This window comes from Nansenia antarctica, assembly GCF_963989245.1.
Source record: "Nansenia antarctica genome assembly, chromosome: 2".
Taxonomy (NCBI): Eukaryota; Metazoa; Chordata; class Actinopteri; order Argentiniformes; family Microstomatidae; genus Nansenia; species Nansenia antarctica.
In genome coordinates this window covers 39,340,982-39,353,941 of record NC_137675.1, presented here as the reverse complement: position 1 = coordinate 39,353,941, position 12,960 = coordinate 39,340,982, and the positions used below count along the sequence as shown (strand labels likewise).

The 12,960-nt window shown below is 43.8% G+C and overlaps 1 protein-coding gene across 2 annotated transcripts in view; it reads right to left on the bottom strand.

Annotated features, from left to right (window-relative positions):
• rbfox1 (RNA binding fox-1 homolog 1) overlaps window positions 1-12,960 on the bottom strand; it is a gene marked incomplete at both ends in the record, with an annotated part of 526,479 nt that overhangs the window by 51,377 nt on the left and 462,142 nt on the right. The gene's annotated exons all lie outside the window — the stretch shown is intronic.

Genomic DNA, 12,960 nt, shown 5'->3' with positions numbered 1-12,960 from the left:
GACTCGCTTCTGTAGTCAACCCCCACCGAGTCAACGCAGAGCAGGCAGCGGGCTGAGAGGACTGCACTTTTCACTAGTGAACTGCAGTAACGCAGGTAGGACTGCACCTTTCCCTGGTGAACTGCAGTAATGCAGATAGGACTGCACCTTTCCCTGGTGAACTGCAGTAACGCAGGTAGGACTGCACCTTTCATTAGTGAACTGCAGTAACGCAGGTAGGACTGCACCTTTCACTAGTGGACTGCAGTAATGCAGGTAGGACTGCACCTTTCACTAGTGGACTGCAGTAATGCAGGTAGGACTGCACCTTTCACTAGTGGACTGCAGTAATGCAGGTAGGACTGCACCTTTCACTAGTGAACTGCAGTAATGCAGGTAGGACTGCACCTTTCACTAGTGGACTGCAGTAATGCAGGTAGGACTGCACCTTTCACTAGTGGACTGCAGTAATGCAGGTAGGACTGCACCTTTCACTAGTGGACTGCAGTAATGCAGGTAGGACTACACCTTTCCCTGGTGAACTGCAGCAACATTAACATGTCAAGAAACACCAATGGAGCATCATTGGAATTTAAGATTATCTCCTTCAACTGAAGGATGTTTATATGCCAATATGAAATACATTTGACACTTTGAAGGCACAAAAATTGCATTGCCAAATTAGGTTAGGGACTACAACTTTTGCCTGATTTAACGTGTCTTCCGGAATAAACCATGCCCACTTCCAGTCATCTATCCAAATACAGATAAAGATACAGATAATTTTGTTGGTTGAACAGATACAGATATATGTCCAATGGACAGTCTGTGTATATGGGGCGGTGGATGGAGTGTTTAATAAAGAAGAAGAAGAAGCAGAAGAAGAAGAAGAAGAAGAAGAAGAAGAAGAAGAAGAAGGAGAAGGAGAAGGAGAAGGAGAAGGAGAAGGAGAAGAAGAAGAAGAAGAAGAAGAAGAAGAAGAAGAAGCAGAAGCAGAAGAAGAAGAAGAAGGAGAAGAAGCAGAAGAAGAAGAAGAAGAAGAAGAAGAAGAAGGAGAAGAAGAAGAAGAAGAAGAAGAAGAAGCTCTGAACACAAAAAGACACACACATACACACACATACACACACACTGATCACCAGTGGTAGAAAATCTTAAAAACTGAACTGAAATGGGGCTGGGCTGGAGTACAACCCCCCCCCCACACACACACACACACACACACTCACTGAGGGATGGGGGAAGGATGGAGGAGAGAGGAGGAGACATGGAGGAGGACCAAAGGAGAGATACAGTAGAGATGGAAAGGGGGGGGGGGGGTGGGTGGAGGGGAGACATTTGAGCTGGGGAAAAAGGCAGATTCAAATGAGAATGGGGAAATCAGATGCGAGTCAAAATAACAGTTACGCTTCCAGTTATGCTCCTTCAAACATTTCCCTGCTAAAAACATTGTTAACATGGTAGAATCACGTGTTACCATGGTAGAATCACATGTTAAAATGGTAGAATCACATGTTACCATGGTAGAATTAGTGTTGTTCCGATACCATTTTTTGATCCCGATACCGATACCGATACCTGACCGTGCAGTACTTGCCGATACCGAGTACCGATCCGATACCACGGCGTTTGAAAAAACAAAACAAAAAAACATGTTTTTTGAGCCGCATACTCACCTCGATGTAAAATTATTGCTAACACTTAGTCTGGCATCGGGTGTTTGGTATCGTGAAAAGTATCAACAAAAATCAATTAACCAACTCAATCAAGGTACCATTTGGTTCTGTAACTAATCATAACAGCAGGGCCGGCCTGTGGGACTGGGGAGTGAAGGCGGTGTCGCCCATCAAAAGAAGAATGTGGCCAGGTACTAATATATGTGAAGGCACACGATTTGTCAAAGTGCAGTTCAATGAATTTGTGAAATCACTTCCATATTCGACTAGGTTTGACACGGAGACTGGCCAGGACTTTGGAGTTATTCCATCCGTGTAGTTTTGAAGCCTGACAAGCAAAGAATGCTGCTAGGGTTTAAACATTCTAGTCGGAGACTCCTAGCAAAGTTTCTAGCTAAACGCAAGTAGACTTAAAAGTTCTAGACACTGGTTTTTATAACTTTGACAGTCGTCAGCTTCATGAAACGGGGTTGGTTTTTTAGCTACCATGCATTGGCCAACAGAATTAGTTACCCTGGTGAAAAGTGGGCAAACGTGGCACCATTGTTGAAATCAAAAGTCAAGAACGATAGCTAGTTATTAGTTACGCGTATAACATTACATAGCTCTTCATCCCCAGCAGTGCCTGTCGCTTTGCATGTTGTGTTCATTGAACAGTAGCAGCAACTCAACCACACACTGTCTGTATGAGTAACGCCGGTAAAACAAAACGTACCTTTCTCTGCCACATAATCCTTAGGGGCCATGCTTGCCGATCACAGGTGATGATATACTTGTTAACAGGACTTGTAAAATCCTATTTACTTTGCTCAACTTTAAAAATGGAATGTTTCTCGTGTCTTCACACCGTCACCGGAGACAATTCATTCACCGAGTTGCGGGACGCTGTGGGTGCGTTCGTAAATTCGCTCTGGAAATCTGATCACCACTCAAGGAATGCTTCTTGTCCAATCAAATTGCTTGGTCCCTTTATGACGTTGATACCACTGTGCGCTCCAGCGTTCTAAGAGCGAATTACGAATGCAGCCTGTGCAAAACGCGCATCACAAGTTTGGTATCGGGTGTTATTGTTTGTTAGTACTCGCCGATACCGATACCAGCATTTTTGTGCGTATCGGTGGCCATGCCGATACTAGTATCGGTATCGGAACAACACTAGTTAGAATCACATGTTACCATGGTAGAATCACATGTTATCATGGTAGAATCACATGTTACCATGGTAGAATCACATGTTACCATGGTAGAATCACATGTTACCATGGTAGAATCACATGTTACCATGGTAGAATCACATGTTATCATGGTAGAATCACATGTTACCATGGTAGAATCACATGTTACCATGGTAGAATCACATCTTACCATGGTAGAATCACATGTTATCATGGTAGAATCACATGTTACCATGGTAGAATCACATGTTACCATGGTAGAATCACATGTTACCATGGTACAATCACATGTTACCATGGTACAATCACATGTTAACATGGTAGAATCACATGTTACCTTGGTACAATCACACCCTTGGATATGATGCCTGCATGACAGCTAGAGGATACAGAGGTGAAACATTGCACAAAGCCATGGAGAAGGTGTCTTAATAAATGCCAAACACACACCCAGACTTCATGAGTTACTATACGGCACACAATCACACACACACACACACACACACACACACACACACACACACACACACACACACACACACACGCCTCTATCGGCGTGTCGGACAGGCCTTTCTAATGGCTCCCAGCAGCTATGCTTGATGATGTTCCTGATTCACCGTCCTTAGGGTTAGGGTTAGGTTAGAGTCCTTCAGCATGCATGTTGATGGCTCAGGCCTCTATCGTGTACGCTAGGCGCCACATGGCCCATTCAGAAGGCGTCTAAAACGCCACGTGACAGAACCAGCGCAGCCACAGGAACTGTGAGCACAAACACAAACGTGCAGAAAACCCTCCATGCATCGTAACGGTGTCCAGGGTCACGTTCTCTTCTAGTCATCACCTTCCTACCACTGCCGTTGTGCCCTTGAGCAAAGGGGCGCCGACTATGGCTGTCTCTGTTTTCCCTGGAAAATGTTAAATAAATCCAAACGATTTTGATTCGAAAATGTCGCCTCCTCAAGCTCCGGTTGTAACTTCTAGCGGAGGCAGCCCTGTTAAGCCTCATTATGTAATAACTGCACATTATGTAATAAAATCCCAAAATGTAATAAAAAGTCACTTTCAATATGTAATAACACTGCATTATGTAATAACCTGCACATTATGTCATAAATTGGCTGAATGCAAAATGTAATAACGTTTGCCTTATTATGTAATAAATGTATTACATATTATGCAGGTTAATACAAAATGCGGCGGTTGCACTTTTTTGTAACACAATTGAAAAAATGGAAATGTAATACATATATTTGACCATGAAAAGCATTTTAATTCTCCAACATTAAAACAATCCAGAATTGCATGTTGTGTTGAAACTAAATAATATTTATATCGACCACTTATATGCTGATTTGGTTGCTTTCTTCTCAAGTTATGAAGCCCCCAATGGCAACTTGCTTGTTTAGGAGACATTCTGAAGACCCGATAACTCATTCCTTCAGGGGATCATATTATTGTTATAAAAATGCCATGTCTTGCAATTAACATTATGCAACTTTTCAAAGCATTTAAACGTACTGAGTGCGCTGTGGTGCTTGTTACTCTCACGACTCCGACTCACGACTACCGAATTTGTGATCTGAGACTGTGACGAGACGATAACGCTGGCAGGGTGTTTACGTATCATTTTTGGAGTCGTATGGTCGGCGATTGGGTGCAAGAGTCAATCAGCAACCCGTCTCGTAGTTGACATCGTAACCGGCCAATCAGGATGCATCCTTTCTTGTCCGCCTCGGGGAGTAATGTCAACTTTCGTTGAGTTTAAACATCCATAAAGTGTAGTTATTGCAGAAATAGACTGAAAACAAAACACAAAACAAAACAAAACTTGTTTTTCTGCACTCTGTTTAACATCTACTTGTTCTACGTTCATGAGCAAATTCAATTGCTGACTTTTTTAGGTTTTCCTTCATAGAAAACCTTTGGTAGGCTTTAGGCCCAATCCCGATTCCCTTTTCTACCCCTATGACTCGTTTTCGAGTGCCACTCGCTTTTGAGCTGAGGCCTCGGAACAGAGCCACAAGCCATAGTGGTTGAAATCTTTCCCTATGAAATGGGACAACCCTTCAAGACCCTGATAGTGATACGTCATCAGTAGTATCATAGAAAAGCATTGACGCTCGCGATTCATTCACAACTTAAGTTTTACGCTATCAATCGATCAAACAAGTTATCAAATAAAAAAGAACAATGCTTCATTATCAGACCATGACAGAATGGTGCTCCAACCTGTAGGCTATGCAACCTGTGCTCCTACCCTGCCAGTCTGCACTGATATAGGACAACAGTGCAACAACTTCGCGGCTGAACTTTAGTTACATTTCCGACGTCATATGCCATCAAAGGGGGGAAATAAGACCTGGAAAAATGCATGACTTACAGGGAGCACAGATTTATGTTTATGGCGTTCCGAAATCCAATGTGACAGGAACGCTGGATTAACAGCCGCTGTCCACTGCATTAGTCAACTACATGCTCCTGATGAGTCTCCCGCTTACTGCTCTCCATCAAAAATGGCACATCCATCAATAATATTACATAATAACAACTGCTCGGGTTAGATTGCGGGTTGTTTTGGTTTAATAACTGCCGCTATACAGCTATATTGTCATATACCATCAAGGGGGGGAAATGTTACATGGAACTAGGTCAAAACGTGCGATCTATTGTGCACAAATCAGCCTAATTTTAGATAGATAACTTAACATTAAATATGTCTACCATCATCCGATGTCAAACGCCACAGGTAATAATTTATTTCTAAATAAATAGGATTGTACATCTTGGAAATGTGAATCGCGCTCTGTACCATGCCTTCTATGAGAAGACTGTGCTTGGCATTTTCGCCGTTCACACGAGCCAAATACCGGTAGATACCCGTGTTGCTCCCTTTCACGCATGTCGGCAATTCCCTGCGCGCTGGAGTGTGTTATGCTTGTTGTAAAGAAAAAGTTTATGAGCTTAGCGCAAGCCTCAGTTAGAGTGGAGCACGAATTCTCAAGGGCCTGAATGCGGTCCTCGGTCGAGTTGGCATTAGCCTCTAGGCTTTCAATTCTCTCACCAAAGTCAGTCACTGTGGCCTGCACAGCATCTAATTTGGTTTCGAGAGAGGCGAACGAGGACTTAAATTGAATGGAGAGGGCTGATGCTATGGACTGGCGGTGTTCTTCCAGTAGCCTCGTCAGGGCTAGCATGTTAACCGGGATGGCCTCGGTGAGAGTCTCGTCTTTTTCGACGTCTTCCTTCTGAAGTTTCTGCCTAGTTCCAGAAGCCATGGTGCTGGCTAAAAATAATAATTAGCATCTGCCTTCGCTAACGGACGGAGATGTATTTAGGGTTGCAAAAGGTTGTAAACGATCAGGTCATGGGAGAGTGCGAAATATGCGACTACTCCATTCCTCTCTCCACCGGAAGTCTCACTAAGCTCTCACGAAGTCTCACTAAGCTCAAAGCCAAAAACTCAGACTTGGAGGGGCGAAGCCGCCGAAACAACATAAGAATTGTTGGCCTACCTGAGGCTATTGAGGGCCCTCGACCCACAACCTTTTTCTCGGAGGCCCTGGTGGAAATACTCGGCAGCCAAGTCCTGCAAACTGCCCCGGAGCTGGACCGTGCCCGTCGTACACTAGCCGCCAAGCCACGACCGGGGGACAGACCCAGACCCGTAATTGTGTGCTTTCACCGACACCAAACCAAGGAACGGGTGGTTCGCGAGGCCCGAAAGCGGAGGAATGACCTGAAGTACCAGGGCACACCGATACGCATCTACGAGGATTACTGTCCCGATGTCCTGGAGCAGAGGGCGGTCTACCGCGATGTCATGGCCAAGCTATACAACCTGGGCCTACGACCAGCTCTACTATACCCGGCGAGGCTCCAAATCACCGATAAAGAAGGCAACAAGACACGGTTCTCCTCGGTAAAATGGTAAATGGACTGACTTATATAGCGCCTTATTACAAAGCGCTTTACAAAGGCCTCTCATTCACCCATTCACACACACATTCACACACATGGTCATCACACACATGGTTTCATGGTCGGGAGGAATTCCTCTTTTAACACCAGGCGGCTGCTCAACATAATTAGCTCCCCCAGCCCAATCGTCCCTGAGGTAATAATATCCCTAGATGCTGAAAAAGCATTCGACAGGGTTGAATGGGAATACCTGTTCTACGTTATGGAAAGGTTTGGCTTTAGCCCCGACTTCATTGCTTGGATTCGGCTGCTCTACAAATCCCCCATGGCTTGTGTTCTCACCAACGGTGTGAGGTCGCCTCCCTTTGCTCTCCACCGTGGCACCAGACAGGGATGCCCCCTCTCCCCCACCTATTTGCTCTGGCCATCGAACCCTTGGCCATTTGGCTCCGGGGGGAGGAGAGAGTTGAAGGCATCACCAGGATGGGCACTATTCACAAGCTGTCATTATACGCGGATGACTTGCTATTATATGTTTCCAACCCTGTCTCATCCCTCCCAGTCGTCAAAGACATCTTAATACAATTCGGCAGATATTCCGGCTACAAGCTAAATTTTAATAAAAGCGAGCTCCTCCCCATCAACAAATAAGCTAAGAAATTACCCCGGTCCTCCCTACCATTTAGAGTGGTCCTGGATGGTTTTAAATACCAGGGAGTTTTCGTCACCACCTCATTGAAACCTCTTTGCAAAAAACTTCCGCCCTCTCATTGATAAGGCTAAGCTCGACATGACTCGGTGGTCCACTCTCTTCCTGTCTCTGACGGGCAGAGTTAATCTGGTTAAAATTGTGATTCTCCCTAAACTTCTCTACTTGTTCCAACACGTCCCGATCTTTATGAGTAAGTCCTTTTTTCGTCAACTAGATCAGCTGATATCCTCGTTCCTATGGGCTAATAAACCTCCACGAATTAAGAAAGCTATCCTACAACTTCCCAAGAAATCCGGCGGTTTACTCTTACCCAACTTCATTCAATATTACTGGTCGTGCAATATCGATAAACTTCGTCATTGGTTCAAAGACAGGGCCGAAACACCTCCCTCATGGGCCCAGATAGAACTACAGTCATCAAAGGTCTCCCTTCAGTCTCTCCTCACGGCACAACTTCCTCTTAAAATCCACAACATCTCCCAAAACCCAGTTGTCACCAATTCGACTAAGATCTGGCTACAATTCCGTAAACATTATGGAATGGATAAACCTTCCACCCTGGCCCCAATCTATGAAAATCACTTATTCCCACCCTCCTCTTTTGATCCCACCTTTCATATTTGGCGTGACAAAGGCCTAGCTTGTGTCAAAGATCTCTACAAGGACGGACTTTTTACAGACTTTGCAGAGCTCTCATCCAGGTTTGAACTGCCCCAATCTCACCTTTTCCGTTTTCTCCAGGTCAGACATTTTATTAAAACCAAATACCCCCACTTCCCCAATCACCCACCCGGGTCCCCGTTCGACTCTTTACTCTGTCCAAAGCCCGCTCAGAAACGCTCCATCTCCATAATTTATGACTCCATTGAGTCCCTCAACCCGGCTCCAGCAGCCCACCTGAAACAGACCTGGGAACAGGAAATTGGGGTGCCGATACCTGACGATCAGTGGGAGCAAATCCTTGATCTAGTCCATTCAACCTCTATGTGTGCTAGACACAGCTTATTACAATGCAAGGTCCTCTTCAGAGTACATTACACGAATGCTCGACTGGCAAAAATATATCCAGACACCAGCGACACTTGCAACAGATGCAAACAATCACCTGCTAACCACACTCACATGTTTTGGTCTTGTCCGAAATTGACAGACTTTTGGCGCCAGGTATTTGACACACTCGGGACAGTTTTTGACAGGAACCTCGATCCTGAACCTCTCACAGCCCTATTTGGAATTGGTATCCCACCGCCTACAACACCCATGTTTTCGCTTACAAAGAGACGCGTCCTTGCCTTTACAACGCTACTGGCAAGAAGACTTATCCTATTTAAATGGAAGCACACCCTCCCCCCTTCACATAATAGCTGGCTCAAAGAGATCCTGAACCACATTAAACAAGAAAAAAATTGATTTTCACTTAGAAAGTACAATACAACCTTTGACATGACCCCCCCCCCCCCCCCCCCCTCCTTACCCTTGTTGTTCTATTGTGATTTTGATTTTATGTTATGGTTTGTTTGGGGTTATGTTTTTGGTTTGTGTTAATCTCATTGCTTTTCTTTTAGGGATATTGCCATTACGTTCTGTTTCTTTCTTTTTGTCAATGATGAACTGGGGGTGGGAAACATCTAGGGGCATACTGGGCTGTATGGGGACTGATGGAGGTGGCTCTCCATTTTCTAGGTATTTACTACCGTTTATATATATATATATATATATTTTTTTTCTTCATGTAAACGCTGTCTACATGCCTCTATGCCTGATATGAACCAGCTCACCCGACCATCCCATAAGTAACGTGTAATGTCTAACGTATATGTCTAAAAATCAATAAAAAGAATTAAGAAAGAAAGAAAAGGTCTATAATGCATTCAAATTACATTAGTTGGTGTCATATGCCATCAGACATGGAAATATGTCAATATGCGTGACAGTCATCCACAAATCAGCCTGTAAGGTTAGACACAGCACATCGGCATAAAAGCGATTCTTTTGTTATGCTTGTTATAAAGAAAAGGTCTATAATGCATTGAAATTACATTAAACTTAGATAATAAGATGGATGGAATTTTTCAGATCTTTATTAACGGTTAACGGGTGAAAACGAAGCCGTAGGGGTGAATTGGGATTGGGCCATAGTGTCTATCACTGGTCAGTAGTCACTTGATAAAAGGCAACATGTTGAAAGGTATGGGAATACTTAAAAATATTTTAAAATGCTATCATTTAGAGTTTTCTATAGGCCAAGTAACTAACATTAAGTTTAAAAATAAATGCTCAAACCATTACTGTATGCAACAACTATGTCTAAGAATAGTTTACAGATTTTGCACATTTCCATCTTTATTTGTTTGTTTGTTTATTTAGTTATGAGCAAACTCATAAAGGAGACTTGTTAAGTTTTGTTAAGTTACAGTACTTCAATAAATAATGTTCTATACACATTGTCAAGTGTTTCTAATTTCTATACCATGCAGGCATTCAAAATGGATGTGTGTTTAGGATGCATGAAGCTGGCATGGGGGCGGGAGGAGAACAATATGAAGCAATGAAGGTTGGGGTAGTATAGTATAGTATATAGTATATTATAGTAAAGTAGGCTATATACCTTTTCTAGAGGTCTTGTATGACTGAAACATCAAAATGAATCTACTGGGAGCAGTCTACTAGCAATGTGCAGACTCTACTTCTTTGTATTGTTAGGCTACCTGCAAAAACTTCAATCCACTTTCAGCCCTGGCTATGATTTTTAAAACGTAAAAAATAAAATAAAATAAATAACAAGCACCACAGCGCACTCAGTACGTTTAAATACTTTGAAAAGTTGCATAATGTTAATTGCCAGACATGGAATTTTTAACACAATAATATGATCCCTGAAGGAATGAGTTATCAGGTCTTCAGAAAGTATCCTAAACAAGCAAATTGCCATTGGGGGCTTCATAACTTGAGAAGAAAGCAACCAAATCAGCATATAAGTGGTCGATAGAAATACTATTTAGTTTCAACACAACATGCAATTCTGGATTTTTTTATGTTGGAGAATTAAAATGCTTTTCATGGTCAAATATATTTATTACATTTCCATTTTTTCAATTGTTTTACAAAAAAGTGCAACCGCCGCATTTTGTAATAACCTGCACAATATGAGGGTCTGACTGTCACCTGCTGTAGATATGAGGGTCTGACTGTCAACTGCTGAAGATATGAGGGTCTGACTGTCAACTGCTGTAGATATGAGGGTCTGTCACATGCTGTAGATATGAGGGTCTGACTGTCACCTGATGTAGATATGAGGGTCTGTCACCTGCTGTAGATATGAGGGTCTGACTGTCAACTGCTGTAGATATGAGGGTCTGTCACATGCTGTAGATATGAGGGTCTGACTGTCACCTGATGTAGATATGAGGGTCTGTCACCTGCTGTAGATATGAGGGTCTGACTGACACCTGCTGTAGATATGAGGGTCTGAGCGTCACCTGCTGTAGATATGAGGGTCTGACTGTCACCTGCTGTAGATATGAGGGTCTGACTGTCACCTATTGTAGATATGAGGGTCTGACTGTCACCTGCTGTAGATATGAGGGTCTGACTGTCACCTGCTGTAGATATGAGGGTCTGACTGTCACCAGCTGTAGATATGAGGGTCTGTCATCTGCTGTAGATATGAGGGTCTGACTGTCACCTGCTGTAGATATGAGGGTTTGTCACACGCTGTAGATATGAGGGTCTGACTGTCAACTGCTGTAGATATGAGGGTCTGACTGTCACCTGCTGTAGATATGAGGGTCTGACTGTCACCTATTGTAGATATGAGGGTCTGACTGTCACCTGCTGTAGATATGAGGGTCTGACTGTCACCTGCTGTAGATATGAGGGTCTGACTGTCACCAGCTGTAGATATGAGGGTCTGTCATCTGCTGTAGATATGAGGGTCTGACTGTCACCAGCTGTAGATATGAGGGTCTGTCATCTGCTGTAGATATGAGGGTCTGACTGTCACCTGCTGTAGATATGAGGGTCTGTCACACGCTGTAGATATGAGGGTCTGACTGTCACCTGTTGTAGATATGAGGGTCTGACTGTCACCTGCTGTAGATAAGAGGGTCTGACTGTCACCTGCTGTAGATATGAGGGTCTGTCACCTGCTGTAGATATGAGGGTCTGTCACCTGCTGTAGATATGAGGGTCTGTCTGTCACCTGCTGTAGATATGAGGGTCTGTCACCTGCTGTAGATATGAGGGTCTGTCACCTGCTGTAGATATGAGGGTCTGTCTGTCACCTGCTGTAGATATGAGGGTCTGATAAGTGGTCGATAGAAATACTATTTAGTTTCAACACAACATGCAATTCTGGATTTTTTTATGTTGGAGAATTAAAATGCTTTTCATGGTCAAATATATTTATTACATTTCCATTTTTTCAATTGTTTTACAAAAAAGTGCAACCGCCGCATTTTGTAATAACCTGCACAATATGAGGGTCTGACTGACACCTGCTGTAGATATGAGGGTCTGAGCGTCACCTGCTATAGATATGAGGGTCTGACTGTCACCTATTGTAGATATGAGGGTCTGACTGTCACCTGCTGTAGATATAAGGGTCTGACTGTCACCTGCTGTAGATATGAGGGTCTGACTGTCACCTGCTGTAGATATGAGGGTCTGTCACCTGCTGTAGATATGAGGGTCTGAGTGTCACCTGCTGTAGATATGAGGGTCTGTCACCTGCTGTAGATATGAGGGTCTGACTGTCAACTGCTGTAGATATGAGGGTCTGTCACATGCTGTAGATATGAGGGTCTGACTGTCACCTGCTGTAGATATGAGGGTCTGTCTGTCACCTGCTGTAGATATGAGGGTCTGACTGTCAACTGCTGTAGATATGAGGGTCTGTCACATGCTGTAGATATGAGGGTCTGAGTGTCACCTGCTGTAGATATGAGGGTCTGACTGTCACCTATCGTAGATATGAGGGTCTGACTGTCACCTGCTGTAGATATAAGGGTCTGACTGACAACTGCTGTAGATATGAGGGTCTGAGTGTCACCTGCTGTAGATATGAGGGTCTGTCACATGCTGTAGATATGAGGGTCTGACTGACACCTGCTGTAGATATGAGGGTCTGACTGTCACCTGCTGTAGATATGAGGGTCTGATTGTCACCTAATGTAGATATGAGGGTCTGACTGTCACCTATTGTAGATATGAGGGTCTGACTGTCACCTGCTGTAGATATGAGGGTCTGAGTGTCACCTGCTGTAGATATGAGGGTCTGTCACCTGCTGTAGATATGAGGGTCTGACTGTCACCTGCTGTAGATATGAGGGTCTGTCACATGCTGTAGATATGAGGGTCTGACTGACACCTGCTGTAGATATGAGGGTCTGACTGTCACCTGCTGTAGATATGAGGGTCTGATTGTCACCTAATGTAGATATGAGGGTCTGACTGTCACCTATTGTAGATATGAGGGTCTGACTGTCACCTGCTGTAGATATGA